We start from the raw sequence: 23,383 nt of genomic DNA on the forward strand, positions 1-23,383 counted from the left end.
TTGGAAAGCAGTATGGAGCGTCCTCAGAAGGCAAGGGTTGGCGCCACCATAGGACCAGCTCCGTGGTACCAAGACAGCTGAAGTAGGCACCCCAGCCCGGTCCAGGCATGTCGTGTTTAGGCCAGCAGGATCCACACTGCCGAGACGTGGAACCAGCCCAGGCGTCTGCACACGGATGGTGGATGGACACACAGTGGAGATCCACCCCGCCAGGAAGCAGGGGAGGTTTCCATTTGCTGGTCAGTGGATGGAACTGGAGAAGAACATGCTCAGTGAGATGAGGCAGACCCAGGGGGTCAAGGGTCACATGTTCCCTTTCACATGCAGAAGCCAGAGAGAAAGGAGGACTAGAGGGATCTCAAGAAAAGAACAGCAGTGGAGTGGGGAGGACAGGAGAGGGCGGAGGGCGGGGGGGATGGAACTGTGGAGCGGCCCTGGACACTGTGGCGTGAGCCTCACCGTCAGCCCTGCGTCCTGAGGAATTCAAAGCACCAGCTAAGAACAGGGAATCAACAGGAGGAAGACCCGCAGAGCAGAGGCAGGGGTCTGAGGAGGGACGGGGAAGCAGGATCTGGGGATTGGTGTGGAGCGGATGGCACGGGAGGCCGTCGAGCAGAGGCCAGAGTGGACGCCACCATCACACCTGACGGCGACACACGGACAGAAACGGAAGAACTTGAATCAAAGGTTCTGACGTGGGCCGGGCTCGTGCTACCTCCAGGGTAAGAGTCGCTCATTTTGGAAATGAAGATCTTTCTGGCTGACGACGGCTTGGGCTGGTGGAATCGGAACACCTCGGCCTTGGCACCTGGACTCACTTGCGATGTAAAATGAGAGCGAAGCGGGGAAGAGGGTTTGGAGGCAGACTCCTAGGGAGCCACTGGCCCAGCGGGTCCACGGCCTCCATAAGACCTCCAGGGAGCGCCAGGGCAACCTCGAGATCTGGCCTGCGAGCGGAGCCTCAGCAGCCTCCTCTGGCCAGACACTGTGGATCCAGCTGTCGCCTGATGCACAGGTGAGTCCGGGGCTCTGCCCTGCCCTGTGCCAGGCACCTACAGAAGAGGCTGTGAGCTCGCTACACGTGCGTGTGCTCCGGAGGTCAGTGTGGGTCCATGTGCTGTGCCGCGTCCACGGGAAAGGACCCTCAGGGAACTCTGCCTCGCTGGGTTGCCGAAAAGCCTGTGTCCACGCGGAGATGTCAAATGGCATCGACCAATGCCTTCCAGCTGGAGGGCAGCCATGAGGGTGTGACAGCAGGGTGCTCCAAGGGACCAGGTGAGTCTGCACAGGTGAGATGGTCCAGGTGACCAAGGTGACCAAAGTGAGTCGCGACAGGTGAGCTGCTCCAAGGGACCAGGTGAGTCTGTGACAGGTGAGCTGCTCCAAGGGACCAGGTGAGTCTGTGACAGGTGAGCTGCTCCAAGGGACCAGGTGAGTCTGTGACAGGTGAGATGGACCAGGTGACCAAAGTAAATCTGCGACAGGTGAGCTGCTCTAAGGGACCAGGTGAGTCAGTGGCAGGTGAGTTGCTCTAAGGGACCAGGTGAGTCTGTGGGAGGTGAGTTGGTCCAAGTGACCAGGTGAGTACATGACAGGAGAGCTGGTCCAAGTGATCAGGTGAGTCTGTGGCAGGTGAACTGGTCCAAGCAACCAGGTGAGTCTGTGGCAGGTGAATTGGTCCAAGGGAGCAGGTGAGTCTGTGGCAGGTGAGCTGGTCCTAGTGACTAAAGTGAGCCTGTGGCAGGTGAGTTGGTACAAGGGACCAGGTGAGACTGTGGCAGGTGAGCTGGACCAAGGGAGCAGGTGAGTCTGTGGCAGGTGAGCTGTTCCAAGGGACTAGGTGAGTCTGTGGCAGGTGAGCTGGTCCAAGTGACCAGGTGAGTCTGTGGCAGGTGAGCTGGTCCTAGTGACTAAAGTGAGCCTGTGGCAGGTGAGCTGGTCCAAGTGACCAGGTGAGTCTGTGGCAGGTGAGCTGTTCCAAGGGACTAGGTGAGTCTGTGGCAGGTGAGCTGTTCCAAGTGACCAGGTGAGTCTGTGGCAGGTGAGCTGGTCCTAGTGACTAAAGTGAGCCTGTGGCAGGTAAGCTGGTCCAAGTGACCAGGTGAGTCTGTGGCAGGTGAGCTGGTCCAAGTGACCAGGTGAGTCTGTGGCAGGTGAGCTGTTCCAAGGGACTAGGTGAGTCTGTGGCAGGTAGCTGTTTCGAGTTCCTTAGTTTAATGACAAGGAAGATGCCATCAGAGATGCAGCATGCACGTCACACGGTTTTGAAGTCCACGCAGAGTTTTCTACCTAGTGCTATGATTTTTTTGTGAGTTGTCCCCCAGAGCTCAGGTATGAGACAGGACAGGAAGGTTCAGAGGAGAAATGACTGGGTTTTGAGAGTCTTAATCAGGGAATTAATCCTGATGGGATTAAGTGGGTGGTGAGTGGAGGCAGCCGGGGTGCGGGTGGTGAGTGGAGGCAGCCGGGGTGCGGGTGGTGAGTGGAGGCAGCCGGGTGTGGCGGAGGCAGCGGGAGTGGGGCGTGGCTTTGGGTACATGTATCTGTATCTGGCAGTGGAGTCTCTCTCTCTGCTTCCCTCTGCCAAGCTCTTCCCCCGTGTTGCTCAGCCCCACCTGGAGCCCCGCGGAGTGGGGCTGGCCTTCTATGAACTGAGGTCTGTGGAACTGCAAGCCCTCAGGTAAACCTTTCCTGCCCCGCAATTGTGCTGGTCAGACCCTTTTAGTCACAGCAGCGAATAGCTGACTAAAACATTGACATGTGTCTGTTATTTGTTCAAAGTACAGATTCAGCTTAATAAGAAACAAGCAGGAGAACACTCCTGAGTGCTGGCTGCTGGCCACACACAGCAGTTTGATGTGCAGGGCCTTTTCTGACTATTAAGTAATTTGAAATGGTAAGCGTGCATGTTGGATATGCCAGTTTTCACCACTAATCTAGGTATAGCCACCAGAAATAAATCAGGTGAACGTCAATGAGAAATATTTATAAGTGCACTTCTTATATAAACCCTTAAAGTTCTGTTGAATTAAAATTAGTAACAGGTGCTCATAAGACATCTGAACCATTTCTAAATAATATACTAAAAAATCAATTGCTAAACATAAATTCAAGCTTACTATGGTTCTCTTAAAATCTATAGAAAACAATGTATATTTTTGCTTATTACTAAATCTGACCTGTTCTAAATTAAATTTTTCTATGAGAAGCAAGCCTTTCTAGATGTTATAAGTAAGTGTGCATAATGGCAAGCAATTCAAGACTTCTTTCTTCCAGAGCCTTCACCAGAAATGAAGGTCCCAAAGAGTTAAGTTCCAATCCAGAAATTAACATTATAAGCAAAGACTATAAGAAGAAAACTAGATTTTAATGGGAAAAACTGTAAGGAAGACATAAAATATCCTTTCTGGAGAAAAAAATAAGTTTGTCTAATTCAGAGATGTGTAAAAGGATTGTTTTATGCCCCGAGTTTGCCTCATTGAGCCTCCACAGAAAGGCCGTGAGCTCCGTGTCCTCCCTCGGAGCAGGAGAGGCCCTCAGCACGACTGGGACCCGCCTCGGCCTCTGGGCCTGCAGAGTCCTCTCGCTTGCTCTGCCTCAGGACCCGTGGCCTGTGTCAGCGGTCGCCATGCGGCCGGGCCCTGACTCGCGGGGTCGGCTGGGATCTTCAGCGCCAGGTTGTGCAGGAGTCTGTCTCTTCACTCGGTGGGGAATCCCGTGACTCACGCGAGACGGCGGGAACGTCACAGGACAGACCGTGTGGGCGAGTCTGCCTTCTGAGGGTGGACGTGGGGGCTGGGCACACCCTCGGCAGCTGGGCCGTGGCTGTGAGCGAGGGGCCTGTGCGGCGATGGGACCCCCCAGCCGTGGCGCTCCTTGCCCCCGCCTCCTGAGGACAGGCTCCTCGCTCTTCTTTCTTCTTCCTTTTTATGAAAGGCAGCTAGTTCTGAAAACTTGGAATGACTTCCCGACCTTTTTAGGAAGAAAGCAAACAGGCAGCACACTGACCCTGAAGGGAGAGCTCCTGCTGGGACAGCTCAGCCGCTCGACCCAGGAGCCAGGCCACTTCCAGGGCAGTGTCCAGGTAGGCCTCAGGTGAGCTCTCCACACTCACCGGTCTCGTGGGGCAGAGGCACCCTGGGCCCGAGCTTCTCCGGGGCGGCGTCGATGGGGGAGACGCCATAGGTCTCTGGGCAGCTGTGCCAACTGGAGTTGCCCAGGACGAGGGCGCATCCCATGGCCTCCACCGCAGGCCACGTAGAGCCCACGTGTGGGTGTCCTGGGATCCTGGGGTCCACACTGTGGAACCGCATGAAAGGAGCAGACTTGGATGTCTAACGAATAAGCCTTAGTGGACGGCCAAAAAAAAAAGTCGTAAGTGTCAGAGCGCTGCACCAGGGAGAGGAGCCACGTCCGCACCAGAGCTGGAAACAGCCAGGAGGAAGGGTACGTAAGCCCCTCTCAGACGGCTCCCCGCTCAGCCCAGATCCCCTGACAAACCACGTCAGCCAGGCTCGCGAGCCCCATCCACCATCCACCCGCCGAGACTGCTGAGACTCCGCTGCTCTGACGGCCTCACGGCCAGCGGAGACCTGCCTGTCCTTGATCCGCGGACCATCGGCCGGAGAGAGTTCCGAGGCCCGCCGTCGTCTGCTCTCCGACTAAGATAACGTCACATTTGGGGTTGTCGGAACAAGGCAGAGAGCACTTTGGACTATTTGACTGAGGTGTGTTTATTTGCCATTCGATTTGATTGAAGTGTGATATTAGAAAGATGAAGGTTTGTGTTGTCCCGAGTGTATCAGATAAAGCCAGTTCGTTTGGAACCAAATTCTAGTCACTGGCCTCTCTGCCGCTCGCGACACCGCAGCTTGGGGCCCCTCTGAGGTCCTCTCCCTCCTCACGGCTCTTACGCTGCCCTCTGACGCAGACGCCTGCCCACACCCAGCCCACCCCAGTCTGCTGCCTGCCGCTGCCGTGCTGGTGGGCTCAGCATGATCATTTTCAAGTTATTCTAAAAAATACCCTATTAATCGTTCAACCAGGTTTAATGAGTGTCAAATGCTTTAAAACCCAGCCAACCCCTGTGTGAGCGTCTTGGGCTCCTCTCCTGGAGTCCTCTCCGCTCCTCAGTCTGGCTTCCCAGTGCCTCCCTGGAATCCCTCCAGCCTCTCCCTCCTCGCAACCTGCCCCAGCCGCACTGCTCAGAGGCTGGCGGCCTCGTGGAGGCTAATTCGGTTTAGTGGACAGCACTGTTGGCCTTGCTGTTTTCTTGGCACCAGAGGCAGCGTGTCTTCTTGCCTGAGCACACACAGCACCCTCCCGCACACATACCCAAGCACACACACAGTGCCCTCCCGCACACGCACCCGAGCACACACACACAGCACCCTCCTGCACACGCACCTGAGCACACACAGCACCCTCCCGCACACGCACCCGAGCACACACACAGCGCCCTCCCGCACACGCACCCGAGCACACACACACAGCGCCCTCCTGCACACGCACCTGAGCACACACAGCACCCTCCCGCACACACACCCGAGCACACACAGCACCCTCCCGCACACGCACCCGAGCACACACACAGCGCTCTGTTGCACACTCACCCGAGCACACACAGCACCCTCTTGCATACCCACCTGAGCACACACACACAGCTCCCTCCTGCACACTCATCCAAGCACACACACAGCACCCTGTTGCACACTCACCTGAGCACAGTCAACACCCTCTTGCATACCCACCTGGGCACACACTCACCCAAGCACACACAAAGCACCCTCTTGCACACTCACCTGAGCACACACAGTGCTCTGTTGCACACTCACCCGAGCACACACAGCTTGCCTTTTGTCTGGTGTTTGTCACGGCTTTTACTTTGCAGCCAGCGCATCCCTTGATGGGCCACCTCCGCCCACGCAGGAGCTGAGCGTCCCTCTTACTTGGGCTTTCCTGATTTCAACCAGAGGGAAGCGCTCGGGAAGCCCAAGGCACCCAGGACGGTGTTCTTCCTCCGTGTGTGCCGTGTGTGCCGTCTGCGGCGGGCCAGGGTGGGTGCGCGGAGGGCACTTCTGCCCTGGTCTGCTGCACTCCACATCCTGCATGTCCACAGGCGGCAGGAGTGCCTGGCGGCAGCACTGGACCAGAGGACACCGGGGTGGTGAAGGGCAGGTGGACAGCGGGAGCAGGGCATGCCAGCTGTGTCCACCAGGGCCCATGCGCTTCTCCGGTGAGGGCGGAACCCGGGAGCACAGCACTGTCCTAGGCCATGTAGTGGAAAGGAGCACGGTTCTCTCACCAAGATGGCCTCTCCCGCCCGACAGGGCTGGGAGGCCAGCAGGGGGTCACTTGCACTGGAAGCAGGGGCCTGGGCCGGGCAGCTCCTCAGAGCTGCCTGGACTCCCTGAATGTCCTTGGTTTGTCCAGGAGGTGCCCCTCACCTCAGTGGCTTACAGAGCCACCCTTGCCCTCCAGCATCCACTGCTGCAGACATGGTGGTTCCTGGCCCTGGGGTGCAGCCCTTGCTCAGAGTCCTGCCTGTGGCCGAGGACAGCTGTCCTGCAAGGCCAGTCTCCTCCTGGAGCAGCCACGTCTGCTCCTGGCTCTTTCCCTCCCTGGCCCTGTGCGGTGCATCTGGTCTGAAGCCGTGCGGGCCTCCGGCAAGCGTCCTGGCTGCTGGATTTCCTCCCCAGAGAGTTGGTCTACATTAGCTCTGAGCTCCGGAATGTGCTGGAGCAGCGGGAGCCCTGCGCCTCTGCCTGAGGGGACGCAGCCGCTGGGCCTGACGCTGCATCTCCTCTCCCACAACTGGGAAGTGCCCTGTAGACCCTGCAAGGAGCTGGCAGGGGGACCCCACCACATGGCTGTGCCGAAACCCGAGGCGCCAGGCCCGTGGCTTCTGGAGGAGCGGGAGGCAGGGCCGCGCCTCGCCTCGCCATAGCGAGGTCAGGACGGCCATCCCCCACCTCCAGCCGGGCTGCACTACCCTGCACAGCTCAACACTCAGCTCAGAGCGACCTGGTGGACCTGGGAGGCTGAGGGGGGAGCGCGGAGTCCAGGAATGTGGATTCTGATCAAATGAATATCCCTGCCTCCCTTGTGGAGTCTGGACCTCACATACGTGGGGCACAGGGCAGTGATGGACACAGTCCAACGGGGCCGGAGCAGCTCTTCACAAGAAGCCATGGAGATGCTCGACTGCACATTCCGCGTGGCCAGGGCCCTGGCAGCTGCCTGGGAGGTCAGCAGAGGCACTGTGGCTGGGCACTGCTGTCTGGAGAGGGGCTCTGGGACTCTCCTCTGGCATGTCCCCACAGTCTCCTCTCCTCGCTTCTGTAGGTCATGCTGACACGAGACCAGGGAGCCTACCACCCGGGCAGCCGTGCTGCTGGTCCACGGGGCGCAAGAGGAGGCACCCTGAGCTCCCCAGCTCCCCAGAGCTGCAGCAGAAGCAGGCGTGAGGACCAAGGGCACTGCCCCTTCTCCTGCTGGCCATGCAGTGTCTGCCTGAGGGGACGATGCCCGGGCTTGGGGCTGACCGTCCAGGCACAGTCGGTCTCCTGGTCTGCCTCACGCATGTTGATGGTTGTGAACAGATTGGTTGAGCAACCAAGAGAGCCACCGCAGCCTGAGGCGCGCGCGGGAGGCCGGGCCTGGCGCGCTCAGGACGCACCACCTACTGTGTGCATGCGGGTGTCTGGGTGAAGCTGCTGCCTCAGGTAGCTGTCTGTCTGATGGCGCTGCGGTGTGCGCATCCTCTCCCACCACAAGCCAAGGAGACGCCCAAGTCCAGCATCTTCCCTGTGGACTGGACTGAGCGCTCAGTCATCTCTGGAGGCAGCTTGGCTGCCAAGGCCTTCGATGTCACACGGTGCGTGTGCTGGGCACCTCCATCATGCTGGGTGGACCGTCCTGTCTGCAAGTCCTGGGTGTCCTGCTCACCCAGCGTGGTGATGCTGGCAGTGCAGACTGCGGCCTCGGCTGTGGCCCCAGCTCCCTCCCTGCTCCGCGGCCCCGGGTGGCCTCTGCTCCTCTGTGAGTGTGGAGACTGCGGCCTCGGCTGTGGCCCCAGCTCCCTCCCTGCTCCGCGGCCCCGGGTGGCCTCTGCTCCTCTGTAAGTGTGGGCAGTGAAGCTGCTGCCCACACACTCGTGGTACCTGAGTGGCAGGTCAGGCTGGGCCTCCCTGTTGGGAGCAGAGGCCGTGGGGGATCTGGACTCACCCGACGAGGCGCTGGACCTCGGCCGCCTAGTGCTGGGCTGGCAGACGCTCTCGCTCCCCGGCCTTTCTGTGATCTTGTGACCTCACAGTGCAAGGCTGTTGGCTTTTCTTCCTGCTCTTAAACTTGAGATGAAATCCACATGACATGAAAGCAATGGCTTTAAATGAAGCAATTTGTTGGCTTTCTGTGTGTTCACACGATATTGTGAAATCCTGGCCACTCTCTAGCTCCAAAACATTCAGTCGCCCAAAAAGGAGCCCGAGCCCGTTACGCAGTGGCTCCTCACCCGCCCTGATGCTTCCTCCTGCCTGTGGGCTTGCCACACATGTGCTGCAGTGTCTGCTGGTCACGCGGAGTGTTTTGAGGTCCATGCGCGCTGCAGAGTCCGAGCTCACTGCTTTCTGGGCCCTGTTCCCTGTTGCGGTCAGCTGCACCACGGCACGCCATCTTCTTGTGCAACCTGGGCTCTTCCATCTGGTCAGGATGCAGGCCATGCTGCCTGGAACGTGCACGCACACCGGCACCTCCGGATGGAGACTACCTTTCCAGTCAGCGCGGAGCAAGCACGGCTCGCTGACCCGTGGGAACAAGGGGCACGTGGCTGGCTCTCGATGGCCTGGGCTTCAGTGTTCACTGTCGGGAAAGACGCTGGTTATAGTTCCCCTGTGTCTGGAAACGCACTTGCCCTGAATCTTCTGGTTGCCTGGGACGAGTGGTTTGAAAGGACCCCGGCACTGCTGGTACCTGTAGGCAGGTGGAGGCTGGAGGACGGTCTTGCAAGCGGGCCTCTGGGGTTGATGTTTGTCCCTGGCACCTCACTCGCGCTCTCTGCTTCCCAGCTCCACCCACCCTTCCGCCATGACACTGCCACACACAGGCCCAGAGCACTGGACTCAGCTGACCATGGACGGAACCTCTGAAACCATGACCCCACCTCTACGCTGCTCTTCTCAGGTATTCTGGTCACAGTAATGAGGCACTGACCAACATAGCAATGGCAGCTACACAAGCACCTGGGGGACAGCCACGCTGTCAGGCCAGAAGGAGCCCCAACCCTACAATCCCACTGCCCACTGGGCAGACGGCGAAGGCTGAGGCCTATTAGGAGCCATCACGCACCTGAGTTCCGCTCCTCCTCTGTAGCAGAGCCTCTCCGCAGAGGAGGCCATGCAGGTGAGAGCGTCTTGTGTCATGAGGAAGTCTGCTCCTGTGGTCTGTGGGGCTCCAGGGGACGGGGCGCCACTCCACAGGACATGGTGACCACTCCACAGGACGTGGTGACCACTCCACACATGGTGACCACTCCACAGGACATAGTGACCACTCCACAGGACGTGGCGCCACTCCACAGGACATAGTGACCACTCCACAGGACGTGGTGACCACTCCACAAGACATGGTGACCACTCCACAGGACATGGTGACACTCCACAGGACGTGGTACCCACTCCACAGGACGTGATGACCACTCCACAGGACATAGTGACCACTCCACACATGGTGACCACTCCACACATGGTGACCACTCCACAGAACGTGGTGACCACTCCACAAGACATGGTGACCACTCCACACATGGTGACCACTCCATAGGATGTGGTGACCACTCCACAGGACATGGTGACCACTCCACAGGACGTGGTGACCACTCCACACATGGTGACCACTCTCATGGTCTATGGGGCTCCACAGGACATGGTGACCACTCCACAGGACACGGTGACCACTCCACACATGGTGACCACTCCACAGGATGTGGCGCCACTCCACACATGGTGACCACTCCACACATGGTGACCACTCCACAGGACATGGTGCTACTCCACAGGACATAGTGACCACTCCACAGGACGTGGCGCCACTCCACACATGGTGACCACTCCACACATGGTGACCACTCCACAGGACATGGTGACCACTCCACAGGACATTGTGACCACTCCATAGGACGTGGCACCACTCCACAGGATATAGTGACCACTCCACAGGACGTGGCACCACTCCACACATGGTGACCACTCCACAGGATGTGGCGCCACTCCACAGGACATAGTGACCACTCCACAGGACATGGCGCCACTCCACATATGGTGACCACTCCACACATGGCGACCACTGCACAGGATGTGGCGCCACTCCACAGGACATAGTGACCACTCCATAGGACGTGGCGCCACTCCACTGGACATGGTGACCACTCCACACATGGTGACCACTCCACAGGATGTGGTGACCACTCCACAGGACATGGTGACCACTCCACACATGGTGACCACTCCCATGGCCCATGGGGCTCCATGGGACATGGTGCCACTCCACAGGACATAGTGACCACTCCACAGGACGTGGTGCCACTGCACAGGACATGGTGCTCCTCCACACATGGTGACCACTCCCATGGCCCATGGGGCTCCATAGGACGTGGTGCCACTCCACAGGTCATGGTGACCACTCCACACATGGTGACACTCCCATGGTCTATGGGACTCCACGGGACATGGTGCCACTCCACAGGACATGGTGCCACTCCACAGGACATGATGTCCACTCCACACAGCATGGAACCTTCATTGATTAGATTAGTGTCTTTATAAAAAGAAGACTCTAGCCCCTCCTGCATGAGGGGACACAGTGAACAGCTGCTGTGTGAGGAAGCAGGCCCTGATCAGCTCCTGAGGCTGCCAGCACCATGACCTTGTGCTGCCAGCCTCCAGAGCTGTGAGAAGTGTTCCTTGCTCATACGTCGTCTGGATTGTGGTGTTTAACTGCAGCACCCAAATGGAAGAAGACCGACAGAAGTTGGTTCTGGAGTGAGGTGCTCCTGTGACAAGCATCTAAGATACGGAGGGGTCTCTGCAAGTGCAAGCAGGTGGAGGCTAAGAGGCTGCGCACACATCTGCAGAAGTCTGTCTCGCTGGGCAGAAGGTGGTGATGGCCCTGGAGGAGAGAAAGAGCCGTGGAGGCAGCTCCGCCTTCTTGGGGGATTCCTAGGAGGCAGGTGTTGGTGGATTGAACAGCCTCTGCTCTGACAGGTCTCCATGAGGCACGTGGTGGCGTCCTCAGTACAGAGCGGCCAAGAACGTGGCTGAATTAGGCGCCTGTCCCAGTGTTTCACGGGAGACGTGGCAAAGTTGGATATTCGTCTGTGGAAGTTTCCAGACCGTGTCCACGGAGGTGCCCAACTCCTCATGACTGCCTGTAGTGACGCAGGAGAGATGACTTGGGGAGCAAATGTCAGTCAAGAGAAGAAGAAGGGAGACTCTGGAACATTCTCAGCTTACCCATATTGCAAGAAGGTAGGAAGGCTGTTTGTGGTGGGGGGTGGCAAGCAAGCTCACCAAGCGGATGGACCTGGATCGCTGGCCTCGGGGGCAGCTGTGTCCATCATGACAGTGGGAAGATGGCCGTCCAGCAGCAGCCAGCCCTCCTGCCGCAGCGTGCAGGGCGGTCTTCAGGAGTGCCCCGCCCACCCCAGGCCTGAGCGCGGGCCTGTGGTCAGAAGAGCTCGCAGGGGACCACGCAGCCAGTGCCTCCTGTTGGTCCCTCTCTCTGCAGCCTGCCACCATGCTTTCTGGTAAGAAAAAAGGGCGCTTGGCCCCTTGGAGGAGTCTTCAGAGGGGTCCTTCCAGGGCCCAGGCCTCTGGCCTTCTGCTGGGACCCCTGGTCAAAAAGGGAATTGTGGGGGAGCAAAACCTCAGGTGAGCACCTCCCTCGAGGTCGACTCCCGTGGGCTCAGCCTGGGCCGCAGCCCTGGGAGCGGACGGCCCAGGCATGTGGGTGCTGAGGGGGAGCCGGAGCAGAGGGACCCTGGCCCCGCAGCAGGGCACGTTCCCTCCAGAGCAGAAATGGTGGTCTGGGAAGCCTAGGGCCAGGCTTCTCTGATGTGGAATCAAGAACAGTTTCAAATGAAGAGGACGCAAATGAAAGGAAACGCCAGCTTTGGAGGAGGAGTGGGGCAGCGGCTGCTTGTCCTCCACCCATGGCTGCCTCTTCATGGGAGGAGGAGGGAGGGGAGGAGGGAGAGGAGGACAGGGGAGAGGAAGGGAGAGGAGGGGAGAGGAGGGGGAGAAGAAGAAGGAAGAAGAGAGGAGGAAGGAGGAAGAGGGAGAGGAAGGGGAGGGGGAAGGAGAGGGGGAAGGGGAGGGTGAGAAAGAGGAGGAGGAGGAAGGAGAAAGAGGAAGAGGAGGAGGGAGAAAGAGGAGGAGAGAGAGGAGGAGGAGGAGTTGCTGGAGGACGGCTGAGGCTGCTCTTGGTAGCCCTACCGTGAACTTGGCCTTCCCAGCCTGCGGTGCTGCAGAGGGTGGCTGGGCCCTGGCTCAGCAGGGTTGCAGGCCCTGCACTGCCCTTTTACCTTGGCTGGTTTGCAGTGGACTTTGTCATTTGAAACCATGAGTGTTAGCTATGGCAGGGGATATTCTCATGATTTGGTGCAGACAAGACAAGATGGGATCAATGACAGTTGATTCTGGTCTCCACTACTTACTGAGTACAAGGCGTCGGCACTGTGGAGGACTTGGGCTCACTTTGATGCGGTTGAGGGGCCAGAACTGTTCAGGGTCGGGAAATGCCCTGGGACGCCACCGGGTATCCCTGCCCTGGACAGAGCACTCGCTGACCCCTCCTGACAGGGGGTGCTGGGAGGGAGGAGCCTGGACTTTGAGGGTCGTGGCTGCGTGGGTCATCGTGTCCAGTGCGGTGCTCCAAGGTGGAAGGCACGCTGCTGGCACCCAGGCTGCTGCCAGGCTGTGATGTAGGGTGTGTGGCCAGAGCTCCAGCTGGGCAGCCCATTCTGCAGACCAAGAGGCCCAGAGGGAGGCCACTGCTGTCGATGCCAGGCTTCCACGATCACCCTGGAAGCAAAGTTGTGGGGAACTGCTTGCGCATCCGTGAAGGGAGAGGCTAGCCTCCGCTGTTACAGGGCTGCGGCCTTCCAGGAAACAGCAGCCCAAACCCACCCCTCAGACCCCGATTCTTGCCTGACGTTTCAGACAGGTTGCTCAGGGTAACAGGCATGAGGTTACTGAAGGAACAGGAAAAGGGAAAAGGGACAGTCCAGGGGAGAGGGGTTCCTCCAGAGGACAGGGACCGCGTGCCTCTCCTGTAGCCCAGTGTCACGGGGGATCCCAGGGAAGCTTCCAGAAAGTCCTGCCCAGGTCCCCCTCTTGACTTTTGACTGACAGCAGGATGACATCATACTTTCAAGTCCCCACTGCTATGACAACTCTGGGTTTGAGCCATGCTGACAGGTTCCATTTGGATTCTTAACCATAAGTTCTTACAGATTTCATGGTTAGGAGGAATCGTCCTTATCTCCCCGAGTTTCAGGATGTGGTCTCTGAAAAGGGTCACTCAAGTCTCCCCTTCGGGTAACGTGGGTCCCTCTTGTCCACATTATTTCAGGCCTGCATTTCTCCTGCAGCTAACGAGTAGGTTGCTGAGGAATGTGACTGACCTGTCCACGTGGGCCCCGTGGAGTGGCAGGTGAAGGGCTTCTCAGGAAAGTCAGCATGCGGGGTCAGCACACTGGGCCCAGTGTGTGGAATGTCCCCGGCCCTTGTGCTCCCTCCACTGCCTGGCTCCCCTGACACTGGCACCTCCGCCCTCCCAGCTCTGAGCCCCTCTTCCAGGAACGAGAGGCATGGGCTCAGCCTAGGAAAGCACACCTCCAGCCCAGCCTTTCCCAGTCACCTGCTTCTTGCTGTTGACCTGGGTGGCTTCCGTCTCATCAGAGCAAGGAGAGAGAAAGCGTTTGGGAGACCCTGGGGAAAGCAGATCACTGGAGATGAGGCCAGTGGAAGGAAATGGCAAACAGCACGTCTCAGCTTATCAGATGAACCCGTCAGATGAGCCACCCTCCCTCCTCCCCTCCCTGCTCCTCCCTCCCTCCCTCCTCCCTTCACCCTCCTCCCTGCTTCTCCCTCCTCCCTCCCTCCTCCCCTCTCTTCTCCTCCCTCCCTCCTCCCTTCACCCTCCTCCCTCCTCCTTTAACCCTCCTCCCTGCTCCTCTTTCCTACTCCCTCCCTCCTCCCCTCTCTTCTCCTCCCTCCCTCCTCCCTTCACCCTCCTCCCTCCTCCCTTCACCCTCCTCCCTCCTCCTTTCACCTTCCTCCCTGTTCCTCTCTCTCCCTCTCCCTCCCTCCTCCCCTCCCTACTCCTCCCTCCCTCCCTGCTCCTCTCCCTCCCTGCTCCTCCCTCCCCTCTCCCTTTATCTCCTCCTCCTTCCTCCCTTCACCCTCCTCCCTCCTCCCTTCACCCTCCTCCCTCCTCCCTTCACCCTCCTCCCTCCTCCTTTCACCTTCCTCCCTGTTCCTCTCTCTCCCTCTCCCTCCCTCCTCCCCTCCCTACTCTTCCCTCCCTCCCTGTTCCTCTCCCTCCCTGCTCCTCCCTCCCCTCTCCCTTTGTCTCCTCCCTCCTTCCTCTCTTTCTTCTATCACAGGCTATAATTTAGATTTTCAAACAAATTTTGATTATTCTTTCTTTTGCTTTGATTTTCTTCAGCCATAATTTGTAAGTCACTAGAAGTCACTTAGTGCTGTGTGTCTCCTTCTCCCTCTATTGCGGGCCAGCCCTGTTCTGTAGGGAGCAGACAGGCCCTTCCCCTGCCTCTGGGTCTCTGCTCTCTGCTGGAGGGTTTTCTCCATTCACACGTTTAGCAGGCTTCCCAGGGGAAGGGACCAGTTTTCAGGAGGAGACTTGCTGCTGGCAGGGTCCTTCCCTGCTGGGCAGCCAGGTGTCATGAGATCTTACAGACACTCCTGAATCCTATGATTCTCACCTCTTTCAGTAATGGGGGGTCCATGTTGCTCTGGCTAATAAAAACAGGAGCAAGAGTTCCTTTCTCACAGGTGGTGGTTGGAGGGAGTCACTTTTTGGAAGGCTGTAACAGCTTATTGAGCATGCTGAGCCTGAGGCTGCATCAGGTAACGTGGCCGCGTGTCCTGCGGCTGGTCCTCTGGGTGTGCCTCACTTCCCCAGGCCAGCCGCGCGTACAGACAGAGGGCAGCACTCGGCTGCCATTGGGCTGCAGTACAACTTACGTCTATCCTCTTGAGCCTCCTGTTTCCACTTTGACCAAAGGAACACACAGATGTCTCCCAGCCCAGAGCATGATTAAGGAGGAAAAAAATGGGGCACGGCCACGCCGTGAGAAGTTGCAGACGGCAAGCAAGAGAGGGGCATCGACACAGACTCCAGCGATTAGAAAGTATGAGAGCAGGGCACTGCTTTCCCTGATGGCAGAAGGCATCTGGCTATGGAGCCACAGGGAGAGGAGAAACACACACAATGAAAAGGGGCCAGCATCCAGAGACGGTGCCACTTAGACAGAACTGCCGTGGTCCCTGAGAGCTCAGAGACGAAGAAGAACACTGACCATCCTGAGGAGGTGGTGACGGATCGTCCCTCCTGTCCACAATCTCCTTTGTGGGTGTGGGAAGCAGACTGCCTGTCCTCGAAACTCCATGGTGTGCAGAGCAGCAGCTCTCAGGCTGTGCCTGTCCTCGAAAGTTCATGGTGTGCAGAGCAGCAGCTCTCAGGCTGTGCCTGTCCTCGAGAGTTCATGGTGTGCAGAGCAGCAGCTCTCAGGCTGTGCCTGTCCTCGAAAGTTCATGGTGTGCAGAGCAGCAGCTCTCAGGCTGTGCCTGTCCTCGAAAGTTCATGGTGTGCAGAGCAGCAGCTCTCAGGCTGTGCCTGTCCTCGAGAGTTCATGGTGTGCAGAGCAGCAGCTCTCAGGCTGTGCCTGTCCTCGAGAGTTCATGGTGTGCAGAGCAGCAGCTCTCAGGCTGTGCCTGTCCTCGAGAGTTCATGGTGTGCAGAGCAGCAGCTCTCAGGCTGTGCCTGTCCTCGAGAGTTCATGGTGTGCAGAGCAGCAGCTCTCAGGCTGTGCCTGTCCTCGAAAGTTCATGGTGTGCAGAGCAGCAGCTCTCAGGCTGTGCCTGTCCTCGAGAGTTCATGGTATGCAGAGCAGCAGCTCTCAGGCTGTGCCTGTCCTCGAAAGTTCATGGTGTGCAGAGCAGCAGCTCTCAGGCTGTGCCTGTCCTCGAAAGTTCATGGTGTGCAGAGCAGCAGCTCTCAGGCTGTGCCTGTCCTCGAAAGTTCATGGTGTGCAGAGCAGCAGCTCTCAGGCTGTGCCTGTCCTCGAAAGTTCATGGTGTGCAGAGCAGCAGCTCTCAGGCTGTGCCTGTCCTCGAAAGTTCATGGTGTGCAGAGCAGCAGCTCTCAGGCTGTGCCTGTACTCGAAAGTTCATGGTGTGCAGAGCAGCAGCTCTCAGGCTGTGCCTGCCCTAGTGACCCCAAGGTGTGCAGAAGAGAAGCTCTAAGTCTGTGCCTGCCCTAGTGACCACAAGGTGTGCAGAAGAGCAGCTCTCAGGCTGTGCCTGCCCTAGTGACTCCATGGTGTAGAACAGCAGATCTCAGGCTGTGCCTGACCTAGTGACTCCATGATGTAGAAAAGCAACTCTAAGACTGTGCCTGCCCTAGTGACTCCATGATGTAGAACAGCAGCTCTCAGGCTATGCCTGCCCTAGTGACTCCATGGTGTAGAACAGCAGCTCTCAGGCTGTGCCTGCCAGAGTGACTCCAAGGTATGCAGAATAGCAGCTCTCAGGCTGTGGCTGTCCTAGTGACTCCATGGTATAGAACAGCAGCTCTCAGGCTGTGCCTGCTCTAGTGACTCAATGGTGTAGAAGAGTAGCTCTCAGCCTGTGCCTGCCCTGGTGACTCCATGTTGTGCAGAACAGCAGTTCTCAGGATGTGCCTGCCCTAGTGACTCCATGGTGTAGAAGAGCAGCTCTCAGGCTTTGCCTGCCCTAGTGACTCCATGTTGTGTAGAACCGTAGCTCTAAGTCTATACCTGCCATAGTGACTCCATGATGTAGAACAGCAGCTCTCAGGCTATGCCTGCCCTAGTGACTCCATGGTGTAGAACAGCAGCTCTCAGGCTGTGCCTGCCAGAGTGACTCCAAGGTATGCAGAATAGCAGCTCTCAGGCTGTGGCTGTCCTAGTGACTCCATGGTATAGAACAGCAGCTCTCAGGCTGTGCCTGCTCTAGTGACTCAATGGTGTGCAAAAGAGCAGCTCTCAGGCTATGCCTGCCCGAGTGACCCAATGGTGTGCAGAACAGCAGATCTCAGGCTGTGCCTGCCCTAAATGACTCCATGAAGCAGAAGAGCAGCTCTCAGACTGTGCCTGCCCTAGTGACTCCATGGTGTAGAAGAGTAGCTCTCAGCCTGTGCCTGCCCTGGTGACTCCATGTTGTGCAGAACAGCAGTTCTCAGGATGTGCCTGCCCTAGTGACTCCATGGTGTAGAATAGCAGCTCTCAGGCTGTGACTACCATAGTGACTACATGGTGTAGAACAGCAGATCTCAGACTGTGCCTGCCCTGACTGACTCCATGGTGTAGAACAGCAGCTCTCAAGGTGTACCTGCTCTATTGATTCCATGGTGTATAAAACAGCAGCTCTCAGGCTGTGCCTGCCCTAGTGACTCCATGGTGTGCAGAACAGCAGCTCTCAGGCTATGGCTGCACTAGTAACTCCATGGTGTGCAAAACAGCAGCTCTTCAGGCTCTGCCTGCCCTAGTGACTCCATGGTGTGCAGAACAGCAGCTCTCAGGCTGTGCATGTCCTAGTGACTCCATGATGTAGAAAAGCAACTCTAAGGCTGTGCCTGCTGTAGTGACTCCATGGTGTAGAACAGCAGCTCTTAGACTGTGCCTGCCCTGAGTGACTCCATGGTATAGAACAGCAGCTCTCATGCTGTGCATGTCCTAGTGACTCCATGATGTAGAAAAGCAACTCTAAGGCTGTGCCTGCCGTAGTGACTCCATGGTATAGAACAGCAGCTCTCATGCTGTGCCTGCCCTGAGTGACTCCATGGTGTAGAATAGCAGATCGCAGGCTTTGCCTGTCCTAGTGACTCCATGGTGTAGTACAGCAGCTCTTAGGCTGTGCCTGCCCTACTAACTAAATGGTGTAGAACAGCAGCTCTCAGGCAGTGACTACACTAATGACTCCATGGTGTAGAACAGCAGATCTCAGGCTGTGCTTGCCCTGAATGACTCCATGGTGTAGAACAGCAGCTCTCAGGGTATTCCTGCCCTAGTGACTCCATGGTGTACAGAACAGCAGCTCTCAGGCAGTGCCTGCCCTAGTGACCCCATGGTATGCAGAATAGCAGCTCTTAGGCTGTCTCTTCCCTAGTTACTCCGTGGTGTAGAACAGCAGTTCACAGGCTGTGCCTGCGCTGAGTGACTTCATGGTGCAGAACAGCAGCTCTCAGGCTGTGCCTGTCCTGAGTGACTCCATGGTGTAGAACAGCAGCTCTCAGGCTGTGCCTGTCCTGAGTGACTCCATGGTGTAGAACAGCAGCTCTCAGACTGTGCCTGGCTTAGTGACTCCATGGTGTGCAGAACAGCAGCTCTCAGGCTCTGCCTGCCCCAGTGTCTCCATGGTGTAGAACAGCAGCTCTCAGGCTGTGCCTGCCCTGAGTGACTCCATGGTGTGCAGACCAGCTGCTCACAGGCTGTGCCTGCCCTACTGATTCCATGGTGTAGAACAGCAGCTCTCAGGCTGTGCGTGTCGTAGTGTCTCCAAGGTGTGCAGAACAGCAGCTCTCAGGCTGTGACTGCCCTAGTGACTCATGGTGTAGACAGTAGCTCTCAGGCTGTGACTGCCCTAGGTGACTCCATGGTGTAGAACAACAGCTCTCAGGCTGTGCCTGCCCTAGTGATTCCATGGTGTGCAGAATAGTAGCTCTCAGGCTGTACCTGCCATAGTGACTCCATGGTGTGCAGAACAGCAGCTCTCAGGCTGTGCCTGCCCTAGAGACTCCATGGTGTAGAACAGCAGCTCTCAGGCTGTACCTGCCCTGAGTGACTCCACAGTGTAGATCATCAGATCTCAGGCTGTGACTACCCTAGTGACTCCATGGTGTAAAACAGCAGATCTCGGGCTGTGCATGCCCTAAATAATTCCATGGCGTAGAACAGCATATCTCAGGGTATTCCTGCCCTAGTGACCCCATGGTGTGTAGAACAGCAGTTTTCAGGTTGTGCCTGCATTATTCACTCCATGGTGTGCAGAACAGCAGCTCTCAGGCTAGACCTGCCCTAGTGACTCCATGGTGTGCAGAACAGCAGCTCTCAGGCTGTGCCTACACTAGTGACTCCATGGTGTGCAAAACAGCAGCTCTCAGGCTGTGCCTGCCCTAGTGACTCCATGGTGTGCAGAACAGCAGTTTTCAGGTTGTGCCTGCCCTATTGACTCCATGGTGTGCAGAACAGCAGCTCTCAGGCTGGACCTGCCCTGGTCACTCCATGGTGTGTAAAACAGCAGCTCTCAAGCTGTGCCTGCCGTAGTGACTCCATGGTGTAGAAGAGCAGCTCTCAGGCTTTGCCTGCCCTAGTGACTCCATGTTGTGTAGAACCGTAGCTCTAAGTCTATACCTGCCATAGTGACTCCATGGTGTAGAACAGCAGATCTCACGCTGTGCCTGCCTTAGTGACTCCATGTTGTAGAAGAGCAGCTCTCAGGCTGTGCCTGTCCTAATGACTTAATGGTGTGCAGAACATCAGCTCTAAGGCTGTACCTTCCCTGGTGACTGCATGGTGTAGAAGAGCAGGTCTCAGGCTGTCCCTGTCCTAGTGTCTCCATGGTGTGCAGAACAGCATCTCTCAGGCTGTGACTGTCCTGAGTGACTCCAAGGTGTGCAGAACAGTAGCTGTCAGACTGTGTGTGCCCTAGTGACCCCATGGTTTGCAGAACAGCAGCTCTTTTCTGTGTCTGCCCTAGTTACTCCATGGTGTAGAACAGCAGCTCTCAGTCTGTGCCTGCGCTGAGTGACTCCATGGTGCAGAACAGCAGCTCTCAGGCTGTGCCTGTCCTGAGTGACTCCATGGTTTAGAACATCAGCTCTCAGGCTGTGCCTGCCCTAGAGACCCCATGGTGAAGAACAGTACTCTCAGGCTGTGCCTGCACTAGTGACTCCATGGTGTAGAACAGAAACTCCTAGGCTGTGCCTGCCTTACTGACTCCATGGTGTGCAGAACAGCAGCTCTCAGAAAGTGCCTGCCCTCGTGATTCCATGGTGTACAACAGCAGCTCTCAGGTTGTGCCTGTCCTAGGTGACTCCATGGTGTGCAGACCAGCTGCTCTCTAGGCTGTGCCTGCTCTACTGACTCCATGGTGTAGAACAGCAGCTCTCAGGCTGTCCATGCACTAGTGACTCCATGGTGTGCTGAATAGCAACTCTCAGGCTGTACCTGTCCTAGTGACTTAATGGTGTGCAGAACAGCAGCTCTAAGGCTGTACCTTCCCTGGGACTGCATGGTGTAGAACAGCAGTTCTCAGGCTGTCCATTCCCTAGTGACTCCATGGTGTAAAACAGCAGCTCTCAGGCTGTGACTACCCTAGTGTCTCCATGGTGTGCAGAACAGCAGCTCTTAGACTGTGACTGTCCTGAGTGACTCCATGGTGTAGAACAGCAGAGCTCAGGCTGTGACTGCCCTGAGTGACTCCATGATGTGCAGAACAGCAGCTGTCAGACTGTGTGTGCCCTAGTGACCCCATGGTTTTCAGAACAGCAGCTCTTAGTCTGTGCCTGCCCTAGTTACTCCATGGTGTAGAACAGTAGCTCTCAGTCTGTGCCTGTGCTGAGTGACTCCATTGTGCAGAACAGCAGCTCTCAGGCTGTGCCTGTCCTGAGTGACTCCATGGTTTAGAACATCAGCTCTTAGGCTCTGCCTGCCCTAGAGACCCCATTGTGTAGAACAGTACTCTCAGGCTGTGCCTGCACTTGTGACTCCATGGTGTAGAACAGAAACCCTTAGGCTGTGCCTGCCCTACTGACTCCATGGTGTGCAGAACAGCAGCTCTCAGACTGTGCCTGCCCTCGTGATTCCATGGTTTGCAGAATAGCAGCTCTCAGGTTGCGCCTGTCCTAGGTGACTCCTCCGTGTGCAGACCAGCTACTCTCAGGCTGTGCCTGCCCTAGTGACTCCATGGTTTGCAGAATAGCAGCTCTCAGGTTGCGCCTGCCCTAATCACTCATGGTGTGCAGAACAGCAGTTCTCAGGTTGTGCCTCCACTAGAGGTTCCATGGATGCAAAACAGCAGCTCTCAGGCTTTGCCTGCCCTGAGTGAACCCATGGTGTAGAACAGCAGATCTCAGGCTCCGCCAGCCCTAGTGACTCCATGGTGTATGGAACAGTAGCTCTCAACCTTGCTGGCCCTAGTGACTCCATGGTGTGCAGAACAGCAGCTCTCACGCTATGCCTGCCCTAGTGACCCCATGTTTTTCAGAACAGCAGCTCGCAGTCTGTGCCTGACATTGTGACTCCATGGTGTAGAACAGCAGTTCTCAGACTGTGCCTGCCCTAGTGACTCCATGGTTTAGAACAGCAGCTCTCAGGCTGTGCCTGCCCTGAGTGACTCCATGGTGTGCAGAATAGCAACTCTCAGACTGTGCCTGCCCTACTGACTCCATGGTTTAGAACAGCAGCTCTCAGGCTGTGCCTGCCCTGAGTGACTCCATGGTGTGCAGAATAGCAGCTCTCAGACTGTGCCTGCCCTAGTGACTCCATGTTGTGCACAACAGCAGCTCTCCGGCTGTTCATGCCTTAATGCCCTTAGTGACTCCATGGTGTAGAACAGCAGATCTCAGGCTGTATCTGCTCTTGTTACTCCATGGTGTAGAACAAAATCTCTCAGGCTTCTCCTGCCTTGAGTGACTCCATGATGTGCAGAACAGTAGTTATCAGGCTGTGCCTGTCCTGAGTGAATCTATGGTGTGCAGAACAGCAGCTATCAGGCTGAGACTGCCCTAGTTACTCCATGGTGTGCAGAACAGCAGCTCTCAGGCTGCCCCTGCCCTAGTGACTCCATGATGTGCAATACAACAGCTCTAGGGCTGCACCTGCCCTATGTCACTCCATGGTGTAGAACAGCAGCTCTGAGACTATGCATGCCCTAGTGACTCCATGGTGTGCAGAACAAAAGCTCTCAGGCTGTGCCTACCGTAGTGACCCCATGGTGTACAGTACAGCAGCTCTCAAGCTTTGCCTGCCCAGTGACCCCATGGTGTGCAGAACAGCAGATCTAAGGCTGTGCATGCCCTAGTGTCTCCATGGTGCAGAACAGCAGTTCCCAGGGTGTGCCTGCCCTAGTGATTACACGGTGTAGCACCGCAGCTCTCAGGCTGTGACTACCATAGTGACTACATGGTGTAGAACAGCAGATCTCAGGCTGTGCCTGCCCTGACTGACTCCATGGTGTAGAACAGCAGCTCTCAAGGTGTACATGCCCTCGTGACTCCATGGTGTGCAGAACAGTAGCTCTCAGGCTGTGCCTGCCCTAGTGACTCCATGGTGTGCAGAACAGCAGCTCTCAGGCTGTTCATGCCCTTAGTGCCCTTAGTGACTCCAAGGTGTAGAAATGCAGCTCTCAGGTTGTATCTGCCCTTTTTAATCCATGGTATAGAAGAAAAATTCTCAGGCTTCGCCTGCCTTGAGTGTCTCCATGTTGTGCAGAACAGCAGCTCTCAGGCTGTGCCTGTCCTGAGTGACTATATGGTGTGCAGACAGCAGCTATCAGGTTGAGCCTGCCCTAGTGACTCCATGGTGTGCAGAACAGCAGCTCTCAGGCTGTGCCTGCCGGGAGTGACTCCATGGTGTAGAACAGCAGCTCTCCAGCTGTGCCTGCCCTAGTGACTCCATGGTGTGCAGAACAGCAGCTCTCAGGCTGTGCCTGTCCTGAGTGACTCTATGGTGTGCAGAACAGCAGCTATCTGGCTGAACCTGCCCTAGTTACTCCATGGTGTGCAGAACAGCAGCTCTCAGGCTGTGTCTGCCGGGAGTGACTCCATGGTACAGAATAGCAGCTCTCAGACTGTGCCTGCCCTAGTGACTCCATAGTGTGCAGAACATGAGCTCTTAGGCTGTGCCTGCCGGGAGTGACTCCATGGTGCAGAATAGCAGCTCTCAGGCTGTGCCTGCCCTAGTGACTCCATAGTGTGCAGAACATGAGCTCTCAGGCTGTGCCTGCCGGGAGTGACTCTATGGTGTGCAGAACAGCAGCTCTCAGACTGTGCCTGCCCTAGTGACTCCATAGTGTGCAGAACATGAGCTCTTAGGCTGTGCCTGCCGGGAGTGACTCCATGG

This window comes from Sciurus carolinensis, chromosome 7 (assembly GCF_902686445.1).
Source record: "Sciurus carolinensis chromosome 7, mSciCar1.2, whole genome shotgun sequence".
NCBI lineage: Eukaryota > Metazoa > Chordata > Mammalia > Rodentia > Sciuridae > Sciurus > Sciurus carolinensis.